Source organism: Lissotriton helveticus, chromosome 10 (assembly GCF_964261635.1).
Source record: "Lissotriton helveticus chromosome 10, aLisHel1.1, whole genome shotgun sequence".
NCBI classification, from domain to species: domain Eukaryota; kingdom Metazoa; phylum Chordata; class Amphibia; order Caudata; family Salamandridae; genus Lissotriton; species Lissotriton helveticus.
The window spans coordinates 55,423,812-55,443,642 of NC_136071.1; the positions used below are offsets into that span (position 1 = coordinate 55,423,812).

General features: G+C 44.2%; 1 protein-coding gene across 1 annotated transcript in view; it reads left to right on the forward strand.

Annotated features, from left to right (window-relative positions):
* LOC144785032 (olfactory receptor 1f45-like) overlaps positions 1-19,831 on the forward strand; it is a 97,181-nt gene that overhangs the window by 64,574 nt on the left and 12,776 nt on the right. Inside the window, exon 4 of the mRNA XM_078664154.1 lies at positions 13,683-13,858. The gene's annotated coding sequence lies outside the window, so the exon portion shown is untranslated. The remainder of the gene's footprint in view (positions 1-13,682; positions 13,859-19,831) is intronic.

The following is a 19,831-nucleotide window of genomic DNA, read 5'->3' on the forward strand; positions in this document are numbered from 1 at the left end:
TTGTTTCAATTGCTTCTGGATTCCTTTTCGCTTTTGGAATTTGCTTTGTTTTATTAGCATAGTCAATGGTTACATCATTGTAGATTGGTGTTTCTTGATGTAAAATTTTGATTTGGGTTTCAAGAGGTTTAAGTTCCATGGCTTTGTTGCATAGTCCTTGTTGATTCACTGTAGGTTTATCAAATGTGATTAGTCTCTCAGTTTGAACCTCTGTATTTGTAGCAAACGTTGGTGTTCTACTACTTCTTGGGAGTCCACTTGGCCTACTACTTGTTATCGGCCACATGATTGTGGTTTAACCAGGTCGATGGATACAACTCGGTTCTCCTTTTTACCAGCAAGGGGCGGTAATACTACTGATCTTGTCCCGTTGACAGACAAGACAGGTACTGCTTTTCTGTAACAAGGCCAAATTCCTTCTTTACCGCGATCTTCTCTCTGACCAGATCCCCGATTTCTGGAATCCAGACAGGCCTTGCTGGGACAGGTGGTTTCTCTTCAGTGGCTGTTGGCTGTTGTTTCAGCTTTATGTTGCTCAGGTCTTTTCTTTTTTCGTTTAAGTCCTGTAAAATAGCCAAACGATCTTTGATATCAAAGCATTTTTCTTTCACCACTGAAGTTTGACTATCGAGGTCCTGGATTAACATTCTAGTCCCAAACAATAGTTCGTACGGACTGAGACCTCTCAGAGAATTTCTTGGCAGATTATTAAGACTACGTTGGACACTTATTAAATGTTTGACCCACCCAGCTCCCGAACCTAATACCTTTGCCATTATAGATTGCTCTATGCCTTGGTTTTTTCTTTACACCATCCCGTTTCCCTCAGGAAGGAAGTGAGAAGAGTCCCACAATGCAATGCTCATGCTGGCCATGCCCCCCTTACAAGCTCGAGAGCTAAAGGCAAGACATTGGTCAGAACGTAGCATGCTCCTAGTGTATATGCCATTATAGACTCGCAAATCTTTATATAACAGTTCAGACGTCAGTCGAGTGCTGGGGTCTACATTTCTGACTGTAATACGTCTGCCGTCAGCTTGGTCTTTTTCTCTTGCTACAGCTGTTTGAACCGCATGAACAATGTTTTCCTTAATGCTGAGCGTTTTTTCAGCTTCTGTGTACAAATGTGATTTGTATGCTATTGGTACCGTTTCTCCCTCATTAGAGGTCAGGTATGTGAATCCGCATCTTCCTGGGATGACCCGGATTACAAGGTTGCGTGTGTTATCGCGTGTTTGCAATTTTGTTTTAGCTAACATGTCTGTTTGCAATGATCTCAAAATCTCTGTGTGTTTTTGAGTCCAATTGATTATTTTAAAATCTGGTTTTATTAGGTCATAGAGAGGTTTAACTCTCTCTGCATAATTTATAATGTAAGTTCTTCCGAAATTCAGGAAACCTAGAATTGATTGTAAGTTTTTCAGCGTTCTTGGTGCTTGGATTACAGCACATATCTCTAGGAAATTATCAGCCAGGCTTTTGCCTTCACTTGATAGTTCATATCCTAAAAACAGGATGGTTAGATGGGCAATTCTTGACTTTTTGAAGTTGAATTTGTAACCTTCTGCTGCGAACCCAAGTATTATGGTGTTCACTCTTTTCAAGTGAGTATCCAAGTCATCATCTGTTAGATAGATGTCATCGACATAAGATAATGCCTCATCATCATACATTTGTAGTAACTCTGTTACTCTCACTGAGAATAATCCTGGGCTATTCTTGAACCCCTGTGGCAAACGACAGAAATTTTTCTGCGAGCCGTTTATTGAGAAAGAGGTCAAATATCTGCTTTCAGGTGCTATATTTTGACCAAAAAATCCAGTAGAGATGTCTAATGTTGTTTTGTATTTTTTGCGCACTATGCTATACATTAGTGCTGCACTGTGTGAGTTTTGAACTGCAAAAGTTTTGCAACATGAGTTTAGGTGTCTGTAGTCCAAAACTAGACGATATGAATCATCTGGCTTGGAGACAGGAAACAAAGGATTGTTCATTGGTGAGGTGCAAGTTTCAATCACCCCTTGGTATTCAAGTTGATCTAAGATCTCCCTGACTTGTTTTTTAGCTTCTTGCTTAATTGGGTACTGCCTCTGTGCAGTTGGTTGAGATTTTAACTGGATTTTGTGAGGAGGTGAGTCCTCATCCCATCCCACATGATTTTTATATAGTGCAGGAGCCTGGGCTACTGCCCACTTTCTTGCAAGTGTATATTTTTTATGAATTGGAATATGATTTGAGAAGGCAGGCATAATCATTTCTTCGCCATGCGGGCACTCCCTGACAAACTCCGGTGGCCAGTCTTTTTCAGCTAGAAGGATGTCATAGCCTTTGGAGAGATTATCCCAAAATAGACCCCTTTTTTTCCTAGTCTTATCTCCCTCTATACGCAATGTTATTTCATATATTTTATGAGTTTTGCTAACTCTGGTATCTGCAGTTTCCACCTGAATGTATTCATTTGTGTCCACTGTCTCCAGATGATTCATCAGGATCTTGCAAGCTATGCTCACTTCTGCTGCGCTGTCTAGCATTGTCTGAGCCCACTCTCCGTTTTTCAGCTGTGTCCTCAGTATCCTCGGCATGTTTGATTACTTTAATACTGGCTAGCTTCTTTTTTGGAAATTGTAACTTTTTACTTTGATGAGCAGGTTCCTTGTCTTTGGACTTGATGTGCTCTTCCCTGTGTTCTGACCGTCCTCTTCTTTCCGATTTCTGTGAGGAAGTCTGAAAAGATCGAGAGGGACGTGTATCAATATCTTGATATCTATCAGGTTTCTTCATATTATCCCTATTTCTAAGGTTGTATCTTTTCTCAGAGGGCTCCCTCTGGGGAGACTTGTGTCCTTGGTTCGGAGATCTTTCTCTCCGCTGAGGAGACCTTCCTCTGGACTGGAATCTTTTTTCTTTGGGAGTGGATTGTTTATTTCCATCCCAGCTCTTTTTTGGAGTGTATAGATTATTTTTAATAAATACTTTTTCAGGATTTTCAGTTAGTTGGGGTTTCACTGGTTTCCCACCCAAACTATCTCTTCCTAGTTCTTCATAGGATTTTTCTATGATTCTGGCAAGTTCAAATGGTTGGTCTGCTATATCTGTTTCTTTCAACCTTTGGCGGATCGCCACAGTTGCTGCTTCCCCCTTTATGTTGGCTAGTAATATTGCCGAGACCTGCTTGAAGTCTTTCAGTAATTTCATACCCAGAGTTAAAGCAGGTTCTGGACCATATTCACTTTGAATCTGTTTTAGCACATCTGGTATTACCGCCATGGACGGAACACCATGCGTTTTTGTGTAAATGGAAGCAAAGACTGTGCCCCAAGTGTCACAGTCCTCCACATGTGGTGCGATTCCCATTGGAAGACAGATAGTCAGAATTCTGTGTTTCTCAACAGGGGTGGTATCCGGAAATACCGCCTCTATTTGAGTGATTTTTTGTGCTAACCAGAATGGAATTTGTTCCCGTTTAATGGGTACTTTACCTAGACAGGACTGTATGTTCTGTGGTGTGATTTTATTTGTGTTCCCCTGATGAGGGGTCAGCTGTGGAATTTTAATAGCTGTTTGGACTGTTGAGGTCCGCATTACATATTGGACTAATTGTCTGTGTATTTTAATCAGTTGTTTTAACTGTGCTAAAAGTTCTGGTATTGACATTTTTTCAATGTCTGGATGTGGTGTGTATCCGGCTAGAACCGGCCACGTTGCTCCTGGTCTACCTAGTGGACCGAGCCTGGTGATGTGATCATTATGTTTTAGGGCGCCTTTAAACCAGAGCAGGTGCTCTTGGTATTTTAGTGGTATTTCCACCTCCTCGAAAGGAGTGTACTCATCCGGAGGTTCCTCTATCTTGTAATAGTGGAATTCCTTTGTTACAGCGTTTGCTGCTGGAAAGTTTATCCATGAATAGAATACCTCTGTCTGCCGATATTCATGTGCCTCAATTACGAATATGACTGTACCACCTCTTGGTGTTAGTCCATTCTCTATAAGTTTAAGTGTTATAGTTTTTCTTATGCTGACCGGGATGAGTATTGCGTCCGGGTCAGTCTGCAGGAGACTATTGTCATCCTCTATGAGACGAGCTGCTATTCTAGCTGTCTCCCTCTCTTCTTCAGTTTCTGACATTTTTACTGACAGAAGGGTTTTTGTTGCAGATCAGGTTTCCAAGGAAACAAAGATTAGGTGCACAATATTTTGGAACAGTGTATCCTTCAACGTTGAATAAACCAAAAACCATACATAGGAGTCTCCTCCTACTAAGTTTGGCGGATTTAACCTTTGACCCACTCCAGACGTCTTTGGAGTATTTATGGGAGAAAGGGTCTGTGTGAAAAAGCACGCCTGAGTTACTCTAATGCCTTGCGTTAGATTTATCGCCTTACCAAACGTTGGGCGCCATGTAGTGTAGTTCCTATTATCCCAATAGGCTCTGCGCATTGGAATAATATCTTCAATAGTAAAGACGTAGGACAGAGGTTAACTAGGTCTTCTACTGACGATATTAGACTTAAAGTTTTGTGTGCCAGCTAGCTCAGAGTTCACTAGAAACTTTCTCGAATAGGCAAGGAGGAGTTTAACCCCCCTGGATAGACAAGAAGGGATTTAGTTTCTGACAACCATAGAACATGACAACTTTGCTCTCCCTAATCAAGAGTATATCTCTAGAGTCGTGTGAAAACAAAAGACAACTATTTTACTCAGTCAATACGTGCATACTTAGTTTCACCAGATTGTAGAGAAAAGAAGAGACGGGTGTGTTCAATAAAAAGGTGTTATTTATTGATCAGTCTCTTTTCTCATACAAGAGAAATGAATCGCTACAATTGCAATACTTATCTATACTACTATTATAAAGAGAGAACTGTGTCCTTTGAGCCAGGTAAACTCGAAAAGTACACCACCAATCCAAACACCCAAGACATCTTTGGAAACCTCAGGGCAAGCAGAAGGACATAGGCTATATAAAAATAAAAAATATACGTTCTTTAAAAAATTTAGGAATAAAAAAAAAGTAGTCCCTTGCAAGTAGCGCCGGCCGCGACGTGCGTGATGACATCGGGAGCGCGGGGAGGAGCGGCGTTCAGGAGCTCATTCTGTCTCCCCAAGAGGAGCTGAGCGGAGCCACTTATAAATCCATGCCTTCATTTTGTGTTGCGTTGGGTGGGGGGCCTCTGACTGGGCTGGATTTAGTCATGTGTGGCTGCAACAGGAGCGTGCGTGTGTAACCTTTTTAAAATTCCACCGCCACGTCGCCAGCTGCCTTATCGTCAGGAAGCGCACACGCACCGGAAACGGCAGTCCAGCACTATTATTTAAAGCCGGAGCGTGTCATGAAGTGTGCAGCGCCAGATCTCGGGTAGGTATTTCTGCAATCAATGTCCCGTTTTATTGGCAGGCACAACTTTTAAGAATAAAAAAGCAGACACTTTTCATGTACCAGAGATACTTTCTCTGCATCAGTGTTTAGTTACGGCAGTTCACTTCACAAATTTTAGAGTGACCCCAACTTTCACGCCTCGACGGTTGAGCTTTACCCGGAATCCCAGCAGGTCCCACATGCTGCTGACCTCACTCTACAACTTCTCCACATTGCCTGCTGTGCCCCGGAAACTTGCTTGGTTCAGAACTTCTGTCTCTGTGAGGGCGCACTCTATCCCTCACATACATTGTCTCTGCTGCTGTGTCTCCCTTAATAAGGAGAGACCGCTCGACCAGATAGGATGTTTACAGTTGTAAGGCCGCCAGGGAGAAATTAACAGATTTGCAGCCATTGCCATGCCTTGCCGGCAAAGCCCTTTTTACTTTGTATTGTAGGGGTTTTATTCCTTTAGCCCTTCGACATTGTTAAATGTATTCCGTGTGCGTGCTCTCTCCTCCCTCTCCCGCTATTAAACTCGGGTACGGGCTGGCTCATTAACTATCATTTCGCAGACCAGGCCCAGTAATATTTACCGAGTACACTGCGCTGTGGTATCTATGTCCGTTCACAGATGATTATCCGTTGATCTCTATGCCCTGGTGGGGTGCTTGGAGGTGTGCTGGGTCTGGGTGCACGGATGCATATGTGTTTCATTGTAGTCCTGTATTGGTGCCCGTTTGACTGTTTGCACGCACATTAGGCAGCACATCAGGCGTAGATGTGGGCATTTTTGTTGTTGGTCTGTGTTCATGCATTAAATGCTTTGAACCATCTTGCTTCTCTTCCTGCTCCTCGCACAGGGTTATTATCCTCTTACACATTATTCCGCCCTCACGTGCCCCTTCTATGTTTCACACAGGACGTTCCCTCCACTTCTCTCTGCCCGCCGCCTCCCTGCATTGATGTGGGCATTAGCATCGAGGGCACAGATGATAGGGTGCCTTTGCATGGCGCGCTAACAGAGCAGATATGAAGCGATGCCAGCACAGTCTACACAATAAGATGGAGCCAGCAGAGCAGGGAGCAACTATTACAGGGGCCGGAGCTCGGAGCTTTGCTGAGTAACAGCAGCGCACAGAGACATCACTCTAAGACAGGATCTGTACATTACAGGCAGCAGCTGAGCATGACGGGCAAAAAACATTAACGTAGGAAAGTAAAGTCACATACAGCATGCATGCAGAAATAAATGCACTAAGACCACTGCGTGTACACAGGACATACATGAAAAGAAGCATAGACTCCCATGAACTCACAAATGAAATGGAGCCGTGTCTGTACACCTAGACAGCAAAGCAGCTGTAAATGCCACTTGCACCAATTCAACTCACATGCAGGCACAAATTGGCAGCACATGCAGGCACACATACATTCTGCACCCGTAGAAATACTGCATACAAGCGCACATACATACACAAAATGCGCCACCGACATTAGGGTGTTGTGGTGGGGGGAGAAAAAAACGATGGGTGAAACAATTTATTTTTTGCATTGTTGAGAGGAAGGGGTAAACTGCTAGAGACAGTAGAGAGAAATCAAGAGACAGACACAGAGAGTGAAAGAGGGTGCAAAGAAGAGAAAGGCAGACCTACAGACATAGGGATGTAGCTAGAGATAAAACGACAGAATACAGGCCTAGAAAGAGAGAAATACAGATACTTGGAGATAAAGTCAATGGAAAGCAATGAGAAAAGAGACACAGAACGCGCCTGTAGACCAAAATGTCATGCCTGGTGTGTACTAGAACTAAACTGGGTGTAATTGATTAGATAAGAGAGAGAATAGATAGCTAAATAATGCAATAGAGATGAAGCAAAATTTTAAGAAAGATGTAGAGCCAGAATGAGAGAGAGGAGAGAGAGAGAGAGAGAGAGTGTGTGGGAGACAGAAGTAATGGATTGTTAGAGAGAACGAGAGAGGGGGGTGAAACAGAGGGAGATGGAGCTAAGCAGAGCCAGAATGAGAGAGTGTGGCAGAAAGAAAGAGGGGTATAACAATTTGTTGAGCTAGAGCGAGAAGAAGAGGGACATGGGAAGTAAGACAGATAAAGGTCTGAGCATACATACAGTTATCTATACTGCTATTATAAAGAGAGAACTGTGTCCTTTGAGCCAGGTAAACTCGAAAAGTACACCACCAATCCAAACACCCAAGACATCTTTGGAAACCTCAGGGCAGGTAGAAGGACATAGGCTATATAAAAATAAAAAATATACGTTCTTTAAAAAATTTAGGAATAAAAAAAAGTAGTCCCTTGCAAGTAGCGCCGGCCGCGACGTGCGTGATGACATCGGGAGCGCGGGGAGGAGCGGCGTTCAGGGGCAAGAGGAGCTGCGGACAGGCAGGGAGGAGCGGCGAGCTGCGGACAAGCGGTGAGGAGCGGCGGAGCAGTGGAGCGGTAAACTCAGCAGCGCGGGGAGGAGCGGCGGCTGAGGTAAGTGAAGCAGCCGCGGGTGCGCACCGAGGGACGGGCGTAGGGACGGGCGGGGGCCATGAGTGCTCGGAAGCCTTTTCCTCAAAGTCGGGACGTCGGGGGGAACCGCGGACACGAGCGTGGGCAGAAGCGGCCAGGACCAACAAAACCAGAGCAAGGAAACACTAAGTACGCTCTACTGCTCCCGGCCACTCTGCTGCGCCTCTCCTGCTGCGATGCTGCCCCCAGCCACCTTCTGCCCCGGGCAACGCCGGGGCGGGCTGCTAGTGGTTAAGTAAAGTGCATACAGTAAAAGCAGGATTATAAAATAATACTGTAAAAGCATTGATATGGTTTCTTAGCCATATGATACTTTAAAATGGATAAAAGATATACATACATATATACATTGACTAATCGTACTCAACTGGTGCTTCTAACTACGCCTACCCCTGTGTACCTGACCTGAGCCTAATACATGGGAGGGAGTAAGTAAGTAGCAGTTTAAGTTAAGTTTGGTTTGCCAAGAATCTGACTCAAGAATTCTCTGTAAGGGGTTAGTCAGTTCAGTACCTGGGATTTAGAAGGCAGGAGGGCTGGTATCTCTCTCTCAGGACTCGGTATCCCAGTTACCCGCGAGGGCAAGCCGGAAACGGCGGAGGCTGGATTTCTCGGCAGGAGAAAAGACAGCGTCTCTCTCAGCGCGTCAAAAGGGAGGGGCAGCGTCCGTGGGCTTCCTGCATCAGCTGGGCTCTCCGGCAAGTAGCGCTGCTCCAAGCTCATCACCACCGTGTCTTTGCTTAGGGCAGCGTCGGTATATTTATACCTGGAAGGTGCCGAGTTTGACGTAAGGATGGACATAAAACGTCAGTAAGGATGTCATAAGAACTGGTCGTTCTTACTTTCTTTACAGGAGTTCTCGAACGAAATCAAAACAATAGCTGCGGGGGATTTCCCAGGTCTGCTGGTGGATTGGTTTGTTTTGAGAACTCGGTGTGCTTTCTAGGGGGCTGGAGGAATAGTGCTTGCTTAATGTGACAAACGGAAAAAGGGGGGGTTTGGCCCTGTGGGAAAGAGGGTAGGTAGGGCCTATTAATGCCAAGAAGGGGGTTTACCTATGCCTCTTATAAGCACAATTGTGTGCACATAAATGAACCATACAGAGAAAACCACATTAATTAGTAAACTCCGACAATAATGTCATTTGCATTTAGGCTTTTATGCATTCAAATTTTTAAGAAAGAACAAGGAAAGATACATAGTCTACTGAACATTGAGCAAACATCAATTTTGCCAGGGAAAAGCCAAGGAAACATTGTGTACAAAAATAAACATCAAAGATGAGTGCAAATGAATTAACAAGTGGTGCAAAGCTATTTACATATTCACAAGTGTAACAGTATCATGCAATCATATGAAATAATATGAGAGAAATTTGCGACTTGTATATTCAATCACAATTCCTGTTGCTAACTATTTATCAAGGACCATTTTCCTTAAGCGCAGGAAACCAAAAATGAATTAAGACAAGACAGTGACTTTTTGTCACAACTAGCTTTTTTGCCGACGCGTTTCGAAATCCAATGAAAAGATCGTCGGATTCTCATCAGGGCGTGGAAATGTATCCGCCGATACTGTTTGGGGAAAGAGAGAAGGGGAGGCGAGTTTAGAAGGCTGAGCCTTTCATGATAAATTAAGCTTATTCCCAAGTGAATGCACCCGAGGGTGCAACATACCTCATGCGACCAGTGAAAGTTGGTCACCAAAAGTTATTTCCAAACTCAAACCGAGTCATCAGGCACTGTGGTAGTCAACCTGCAAGGGAGTGACATGGCTAAAGTAAGTGACTGCTATGCGTGGCGCAACTTAGTGGGCCAAGAGGGAGATGTACCAAAGCAAAGGGGTGCATATGTCCCTGCAATAAAGTGTACATAGGAAAAACGAGTCAAGCAGTGAATGTACGAATCACACAACACCGTTCCAGGTTGAAGAAAAAGGTGACCTCTGCACCTATGGTGGAACATTTTCTGAATAAAAACCATGGCGAAAATGATTTCAGATGGACGGTCCTCACATGGGTGGACCCAAAACAATGTTCACAAGACATTGAGGCTGCACTTTTACGCAAAGAGGCGTACCTCATTATGAAGTTCAATAGCGTAAATAATGGGCTAAATGTATTGAGTGAGGTAACGAGAATATAAGTGGCTCCATTGTCCTTATTTGTCCCTTCCAATAGAAGACTACATGTCCCATAACCCTCAGCGGTATGAATCATAGCATTCCTTCATTCTGATTCGCTGGTTTTTGCATGTGACCATTGGGTGGCTTTTCATCAACACTAACGCGGTAGCGTTCCGCCTTCTCTGCCCTTCTCCTTGGGACTACACCGCGCCAAATCAAGTACGCACGGTGAGTCCCGCTTTTGCCCTTCTACTCCCTGGGCGCATACACATGCCTCTGCCCACGCTGTGGGTTTCATAATAACGCTTGTTCCATTATTTATCCAGGAATCAAGCTGATTTTGAGCCACATTGCTGCTCCCCCTACAAGCAAGTCAAAACGCTAGGAGGGCTTAACACATTGGATTCCTTCTGCATCCAATCCCAGCGAATCGACCACGAAGTAAGCTTGGCCAGTTAACTCTGGGTATTTTATATTCATACACACGACGTGTTTTCTAAAATATATACATCCCTTTCATGTTTGCAGCAATTTCAAGGGACAGATTATCATTGGAATTCAGCACCTTGACCACGAGTCCTTCACACAACGGATTCGAAGGTAACCTTTGCTTTGGTACATCTCCCTCTTGGCCCACTAAGTTGCGCCACGCATAGCAGTCACTTACTTTAGCCATGTCACTCCCTTGCAGGTTGACTACCACAGTGCCTGATGACTCGGTTTGAGTTTGGAAATAACTTTTGGTGACCAACTTTCACTGGTCGCATGAGGTATGTTGCACCCTCGGGTGCATTCACTTGGGAATAAGCTTAATTTATCATGAAAGGCTCAGCCTTCTAAACTCGCCTCCCCTTCTCTCTTTCCCCAAACAGTATCGGCGGATACATTTCCACGCCCTGATGAGAATCCGACGATCTTTTCATTGGATTTCGAAACGCGTCGGCAAAAAAGCTAGTTGTGACAAAAAGTCACTGTCTTGTCTTAATTCATTTTTGGTTTCCTGCGCTTAAGGAAAATGGTCCTTGATAAATAGTTAGCGACAGGAATTGTGATTGAATATACAAGTCGCAAATTTCTCTCATATTATTTCATATGATTGCATGATACTGTTACACTTGTGAATATGTAAATAGCTTTGCACCACTTGTTAATTCATTTGCACTCATCTTTGATGTTTATTTTTGTACACAATGTTTCCTTGGCTTTTCCCTGGCAAAATCGATGTTTGCTCAATGTTCAGTTGACTATGTATCTTTCCTTGTTCTTTCTTAAAAATTTGAATGCATAAAAGCCTAAATGCAAATGACATTATTGTCGGAGTTTACTAATTAATGTGGTTTTCTCTGTATGGTTCATTTATGTGCACACAATTGTGCTTATAAGAGGCATAGGTAAACCCCCTTCTGTGCTTAATGTGACAGCATGCGCTATGGGATGTATGACGTTATAATGCATACTTTTACTCCGCAGACCATTACAACGCGACTTTTACTCCGCATACCGTTACAACGCATAGCGCCTTGGGGCGCTGGATAGTGGTAAGTATAATTTACTATTCTAACTCCAGTCCCCGTGGACCCTAGGGAAGGTGTTGGATAGTAAATTATACTTATTCCCTATCCTAGAGCGCCCCCCAGCGCAATGCGTTGTAATGGTATGTGGAGTAATGGTCGCGTTGTAATGGGTCTGCGGAGTAAAAGATCCGTTGTAACGGGTGTATACCTGCGCTATGACTTAATCTGAAAACGGGTTTCTGTGCCTTTGTATGGATACTAGTGATTTATTAACCGGACAAGGGTCAGAAATAGGAGTATCGATATAGGTCCCTATATAAACACACTACAGTTCGCCTCCACCGGATGCTACTGAGCGTGGATATGATTTATGTGACCGCTCAAAAATTAAGCCACCTGAGAAGATCCAGGTTCCTGATCCCCATTCTCCTCTTTCCTTTTGGGAATCATCGGATCAACAATTTGTTGGAGGAGGATGACAGGATCACAGACAGGGTGAGTCCACGCAACAAAGGAGAGACCCGCAGCACCAGTTTGATGTAAAAGTCAAATGGGAGGAACCACCTCCATATCGTGCCCCATTTTAGAAGAAGAAATTTGCTGCTTTGACTGCAAAGTATGCTCCAGACCGTGAGAACCCTCCTCCTGGACAGGAGTTGGGCAGTAACTCTCCTTAGCAGCGTGGCCAAAGTTACCATAGTTTGGCAGATATTCCACAAGCATCTGGAGGCGAAAGCAACTGACACTTTTATTACTGTTGAGACCGCTGACACCCGCGTTGCTCCACCTGATAGGATTCACCACATTGAACTTCAAATTGAAGGCTATAATCAACGCACAATAAATGCAGTCTTTTGGAATAATTTGACTTCTTCTTATGACATTTTGTTGGCGGAGATTGATTGGCCTCCTCTGTTTGTCCTCGCTTCCTCTAGGGGCAAGGATTTAATTTTACCTTATTTTTCTCAATATGTCCCAGAAGAGACTAAACAAGTTTATGCTTCCGAGTGGGCTCTGGCCTTAGCTCCTACTTGGAATCGCAGTCAGGCGCATTGGGATAGGGATTCACCATTGCATGTAAGTCCTTTGCGATCTACACCGCAACTTCCAAAGTTGAATCCACATCTAGACAGGACAAGACTGATTTGCCTTGCTTGGTACACACCCGTGGAGGCACAAGGCGAACAATATATGAAATGGAAAGAGGCTCAGAGCAAAAACTAATGTTGAGATTAATTTAATCATTCTTTCAACCTCATTTTTATTTTCTCAGTGACTCCCACTAAAAGGAATGGGTATGTCCAGATGTGGGTCTGTTGGCCATCTATGGCCTTGGAGTCATGCTGCACTCATTCATAAAAAGCAGAAGACTTGTAGTAGGAGGGTTTTTAAAAATAAATCCAAGAAAAGTTTGATTAGGTAGTATTGTAGAAATGTGTGCACTTTTAAATAATTTGGGAGAATTCTGCGAAATCCCACATATTTAAATGAAATACAAATCTAGCACTCAGTACTATATTTTACCACAAAGTGTGTCCTTGAGTCGATTCACAAGGAAGCTTTGTGAGGTAAAAATAGCACCAAAATCACAAGTGGCGTGAACAACAGCCACTCACATTTTGGTCATTTATGTTGTTCCTGCACTATAATTTTGACACAAAGTTTATTTAACTATACATAGTACAATTATGTAATTCTAGGAACTTTACATTAAAAGTGTCTGCAAAATTCCACAAATTAGTCAAATTTATATTTTTTCCAGGCCTAATAGGAATGCATGTCTTTGAGATATTTCTGCCTGAAGGTTACTAGGTTCCTCTAATGGTAGATGCCTGATGTAGGAGGAGTATTGAGGGTTGGAGTGCATATTTATGAACGCGTTTGTCACAGAGCTCTAACTGGAGTTACGGCATCGTTAAATGTTTTCCGCACCCTTAATTTTATTTTTATGTTCATTTTCATTTGGTTTTGTTTGTTTCATAGTTAAGCATGGCAAGAGGTACCTTTTTGTTTTAAGGGGATTAGAAGCAATATTCACAGAGTTTTCAACACCAAAATTGTTTTATATTCTAATAGACATGAGGCGTCTTTAGCAAAAGCTGTTGACAATTGGTTGTAGTGTTCCTGATGTGTTATTTCTTTCACCCTACAGTATCTCCTAAAGAAGGCCGTAATGCCCAAAATGCATTGGGTTACAGACTTCACGTCATTTAATGAATGGATAATATTTACATGCTGTAAAGAAGGCCAGGATGGTCATTGTCCAAGCACTTGAAAATCAAAATTACTATTCTCTTATACAAAACAAGTGAAAGAGGATTAATTAAAGTAAGTAGTTTAAAATGGACGAACTTTGGTTTATGATGATTTCTTGATCTGAATTGGTGGTTGTGCATCCTGGAACTGACAAGTGTTCATGCATCAGCTTCACAACCGAACTCCTCTAAAGGTAGGACATTTGAAAACTTACAAAGGTGCAAGTAAATACTTTCAAATCATGAGTAGGCACTGTGATAAAGATAAGGCAAATTTGAATTGTTTTAAGGTGAATCAGCTCAAGAGGCCAAAATGGCTATTCTCAACTCAATACATACTCAAATTGGAAGCTGTTCATATTGATTTAGTTTGCACTACAAATAATGGATGTCAGACATGTATCTCAGCTTTCTAGCTACTCTGATTGGAACTGAATCCGTATGTAGCAGATGTTGAGGATCCAGCAATTCATTAAGGCCATGCCCTTATTCAAGATGTAGTGATATAAAACCCTTGAACACTCTATCGCATATCATGTATAGCTGTTATGTAGGCAATGCAAGCTCAATACTTAGATAACTTCCTTTCTCTATCTCTTAATCATTAGAGGTTCCTTTCATTTACAGTATACCATATGTGTGCTTTTTGCATCATCCATAAAATCCTGACCATCCTTGCTTGAGCTTGAGTCAGTTTCTAGTATAAGACTCTCTTAAAATACCACAGACTTCATTTAGAGTTTGGAGGTGATGGGATATCTACCTAAAAGTTTTGTATGCAACATCCGCCAAACCTTCAATTCATCTGCCTCCTTTATAGGAGGAGAAACTACTCTGGTTCGGAAAGAAGGACCAGTACTTGCTCCCTGATAGTAAACATCCTTACTGCCACTTGCTCATGTATGTTATTTTTCCCTGCTGGGGATTGCCAGAAGCAACCCTAGGGTGGATATAGCTTTGTGGGTTTCAAGGCATAGAGTGCAGAAAATAATTACCAGTGGCTGAGATTGATTCAAACTTTCCATCCGTCAAAGTTTTGTTTTCAGGTGAAAATGACTTAAGTACAATAAATATGCACAGGCATTAAGCACATGGCCGAAGCAGAACCTCCTCACTGGCAGGTATGGGAAAAATTGTGCATTCGCTTAGGGGTCTCACATTTTCCATTAAGGCTCAAGCACTGAATGGCATTAGGTCTGTAGTGGTCTCCCACATAGTCATGTTATGTCTTGGAAGAGTTTGATTCTTGAAAAAGTGGTCAGAATGGTTGGCAAAAGCAATGGAACCCTAAATATGAGCACATGACCAGTAGCCAGAGAGTACCATAAATGCAAGTTGAAAATAAATTTGGAAAGAAAGCTCAAGAGAACTTGAAAACATGTAAAAGTAAATAAATTGGGTATGTACAGTCTGCCCCAAGAAATTAACACAGTGGAAAGGTTGGTCTGCTGAGAATGGTCAATCCTATTTGTGGAAAAGTTGCTGGGCACACCAGTTGCCACATGGTGCTTTTTCTCTGAAGAAATGTGCCTCTAATTCAGCTGAAAAGGTTTCAGGGGATCGACACCATGGCAAAACATATACAGCCACCTGGCCTCAGTTCATCAGTGTCCAGGAGGCTGGGGAAAAAAATATACCTTCTCAAGCCTAATCTGTCAAATTCTGGCACCTCTTGTGTGTTACCAGGATAAGTTCATGGGATGATAACTTGCCCTACTGGGATGGCTGTTGACTAGTGGGGGGTTTCTCTTTGAAGCTCAATTGTGTCACACTAATGTGTGGAGAAGTCATGCTATGTACCAAGGGGGGTTGTAGCCATGTCAGGTACCCACATGACCTATCTTAAATCAATGACCTAGGATACAAATGTGGACAATTGAACGTCTGGTCGAAACCGATGTTCCACTGAGGATGGGGATCAGTACTCACCTTCTGAGTTGAGAACTCAGTGCGGTTTCACCTGTTTTGTTATGAAATTGGAACATATTTGTATACCTGAAAGATGCTGAATGATGCAGAGGTAGTATGAAGGAAGACATTAAAAGTCATGGACTGAAACTTTTGCAATAAGTCTCATAATATTCAAATGTGTAAGATGTTTCTTGTTGAGGCGTTGAGTATCAAAAAAGCACCATGAGACACTTTTGTTAAGCAACACTAGTATTATGGGATGGACCACATGATGGTTTATGGTAGAAAATGTTTACATTCCTCAGACCCAAAATAGAGCTAGGTGATATAAACAGTAAGACTTTTCAGACGAAAGTTGGAATCCACTAGTGGTGTGTGCCAACTCACCTTCCAAAATAACTAGCCATGAAGAGGGATGAGGTGACAAGTATCAAGTCCACACACAGTTGAGTGTGCACTGAGTAGGAAGGCTGCTGGGGTGCACATGGAAGCAAGGGATAACATGCCAGTCATTCCTAAGAGATGGATGAAAAGTGGCTCGAAGGGACTAGCGTATCCTTCTTTGGCCTTGGTGGATGAAAGGGAGCTGGGTTCGAGTCTGCAAACCCAGAGTGATGGAGCCAAGTGCCCTCAAGCCATTAAATATGAAATTGCATTGATTCAGGTGAAGCTGATAATAGCACTGGGAAAAGTGCTGGCACTACTGAGGATTCTGTATCAACTACAAATGGTCCAACATGAAGCTAGCAAGCTACAAATGAGCATGATGGCCCCTGTTTAACCCTGGGACCTATGACCTTGGACCCTGGTACCTGTGAAAGGAATTTCTCTCAACAATATAACCCTGTTAACTATAACATAAATGACTATTATAAATTATTTTTTTGTGATGGCCAGCGGGCTCTTTATGGCAAATGAATGGCCACAAAATATTTCAGCAATTGGCAAAGGTTCCTTGTAAGGAATCCGCTCATTTTATTTTTAATGCAGAAAACAATTTACATTTCCCTACTGTTTTTATGAACTCTCATTTACATACTATTTTATTAGTGTTGTGTTTATGTATTATCTCCTTATTATAGCCCATTAGCACTGTTTCTTGTTATGCTATATATGGTTTATTACAAAAATGTTAGGATGTTGGGAGAAGTGTCACCTCCCTTGAAGCCAGTTGATGGCACTATGTGGTATGTTACAAGCATTAAATAAAAAGAAAACCGAATGAATCAATGCCTAGGGTGGCTTGTTTATCCTTCAGTTCTTAGGTCACAAGATCATTAAACAGAAATATTTGAAATGTATAACATATTTTGCCATCTGTTGCTCCATGCAAACTAGAGACACCTGTCAAGAGGAAGGAGGGTCCCGAGGCCCTCACAATCTGCTTAAATACCTGCTGATCGTGCAGCCAGAGCTCTGCGCCGACAGTGGTGCCTAAATTTATCATTCACAGTATCAGAGCAGCGCCGAGTATTCAGGAGAAGGGACTGAGCAGCCTATGTATGTGAGCCAAAGTGGGGGAGTGGAGGAACTGTGTTGTTTAGAACATATACAGTGTTCATATTTTTATGTTGATGCAGTTATCCCAAACAATTAAAATGCTTGTCCTGTGTGTACTGATCCTGTCTTTGTACAAATACAGACAGACAATTCTTGATTGGAGGGAGGGGTTCCCAGGTGGTTGTAAATGTTTTGGTCACAAATTACATGAATTGCTAACCCCCTGGTCGATAATTTAGCTGCAGACATCTTTGCTGTGGTTGATGTTTGAGCCTGTGCAGGCATTTTCCCACATACATGCCTTGATAGCTCCCTTCTAGGCATCAGTAGCTTAATCAGTGCCACACAATCACTAGCATAATGACTACCCTCTCCTTAATCTATACATCTTATGGGTGGTGTAGGAGAGTAGGGTCTGCAATCCTATGATCACCCAGATTTTTGCTTTTTGCTTCACTGGTTTATGACTTTCCCTGGCTGTGGGCCTGCTAATCAGACCCACAGCCTCGCTGTTCTCTCTACTCCAAATTGTACCCAGGTACTGAATTGGCACTGGGCCCTTTCCAAGTCCCTGTACCCAGGGCTGAGATGCACCCAGAAGTCTCCCAGGGGCTGCAGCATGTATTATGCCACCCCTGGGCTGACTAACTAAATCAGACACAACTGGCTGCTTGACAGCTGGGGCAGAGTGGTGTACTCACCCTCTGCTGTAGATATAGTATTCCTATATCTAAACCTAAATGGGCACACAGATCTCCTATCAGTCACTCCTATGGCAGGCCTTGACAATCCTGAAGGCAGAGTGCTTGGAATCGTGTGAGATGGTGCTCTGGCATGAGCTGAGCCTATCTGCGGCTTCCGGGATCAATCTCTTAGCCGTTTCCATGATATCGCATACCATATACTCTTAAGTGCATTATAATCCTCGCGGTTATATGCCAACTCTGGTATCGCTTTATCAAAACATGTTGAGTAAGGTGTCATACGAATTGGAATACTAACCCCTCGCCAATTCTGGCGACGGGGTTAGCATTCCACCCTTCTAGAGGGACACGACATGTATGTAACCTATAACCCCGGTTAAAGTCAGACAGAGCCTTAGCTCCACAAAATGGATGCTGCCACCAAGACACAAGTCTGCCCTCCTGCTGCTGGGAGTCCTCCCAGAGCAGGAGGCAAGGACAAAGGGTTTCCTGCCAGGGGCGGTGCCAGCACCGTCCCAGACAGGGTTTTGTGTATTCTAGGTAGGCAGGGCTTAGAGGAAGGTGACTGCAAGTGGCACCCCGGTGCTCACTGTGCATAGGCCGGCTTGAACCAGTTCCAGGGGCACACCAGACCCTGAGCTGGGGAAAGCCCGCCAAAGGAGAGGGGTGTAACCACCCCCCTCCTAGTCCCACCCATAGGGCAGGACTTAGTCGCGTGCCAGCCCCCTTTTGCAGGATAAAGGTAGGAGCAGGCCCCCTTCCAAATTAGATCATCTTTGAATCCTGAAACTACTTTCCATGAAAGGAACTCAGGACTTCTTCCCAAGATTCTCCCTTGTGACTAAGGAGTAGTCACCCTGCAGCAGCAGGCACCAACCAAGCATCGCGGTTTGTTGCCAGTCTCTCCTCCGGATCAAGACTGCTCCAGCACGACGAGAACCGGCTTCCCTGGCACCTCTGACCTCAACCTACATCATCAGCCCAGCTGTGATCCGTGGGTGCGACGAGACCTCGAGGGACCGGCCATCTTCAGAACTGCACGACGCTTGTCCAGCACGACCACCGAGTGACCCTCGACCGAGTGCTTTGGGGTAAGAGAAGCCCCGACCCTGAGCAACTCCAGCACCGAAGTTCAGCCCCCCTGCATCCACGAGATCTGCGTGGGGCCCTTCTGCTTTTTGCTGCTCACCGCGTTGTCCAGGTCGCTTGCCCGTTGGCTAGGGGCCCCCTCACGACGCTCCACGACGACAACCACTGCTGGTCTGGTTGCTCCAGACTAGCCCTTGCTCCCCTCCAAAAGAGGAGCACCCTGGACCCTCCTGGTCCACTCAAGACGCCATTTTAGGTCCACCGCGTGGGCCTTGCATTTGCCAAGACTTGTTGCCCCAATCCTGGGTCCAGCGACGTCGACAGCAAGTACCTTCGTGGGACAGCTCGCACCTCCATCCTGGTCGCCGACAACGCCTCCTGGTCCGAGAGACTGCAGAGCCCAGCAGCACCCACTCACCTGGCTGAGGTGACTTCGTCCGGTGCCATCCTGGTGCCCACCTAAATCACTGGCTAGTGATTCAGAACTTGGTCCCCTCTGCTTACAGGTTTCTTCTTCCCTGATCAAGGCTTGGATCCCCACGAACTTTCTTCACTGGCCGCCTGCCAGCAACTTCTTTCTTCAGGCTCCTGGTTCTTCAACGAGGGTTTCCGACGCAACTGCAACCCTATACAGCCGCAGCCCCTGGGCTAGGTAAACTGAGTACTCCGGTGCTCCAGCATAGTCCAATACCCTAAGTGTTCGGATCCACTCCCGTTTTCGACCCACCTAGTCGGGTTCGCCCGAGAACAGTAACTTTGCAATTGCTAGCATCCTTAGACTTTTTCCCGCCTTACGCGTGAGAGTTTCCACTCTGCACACGACGTCCACAGGCCTCCTGCTC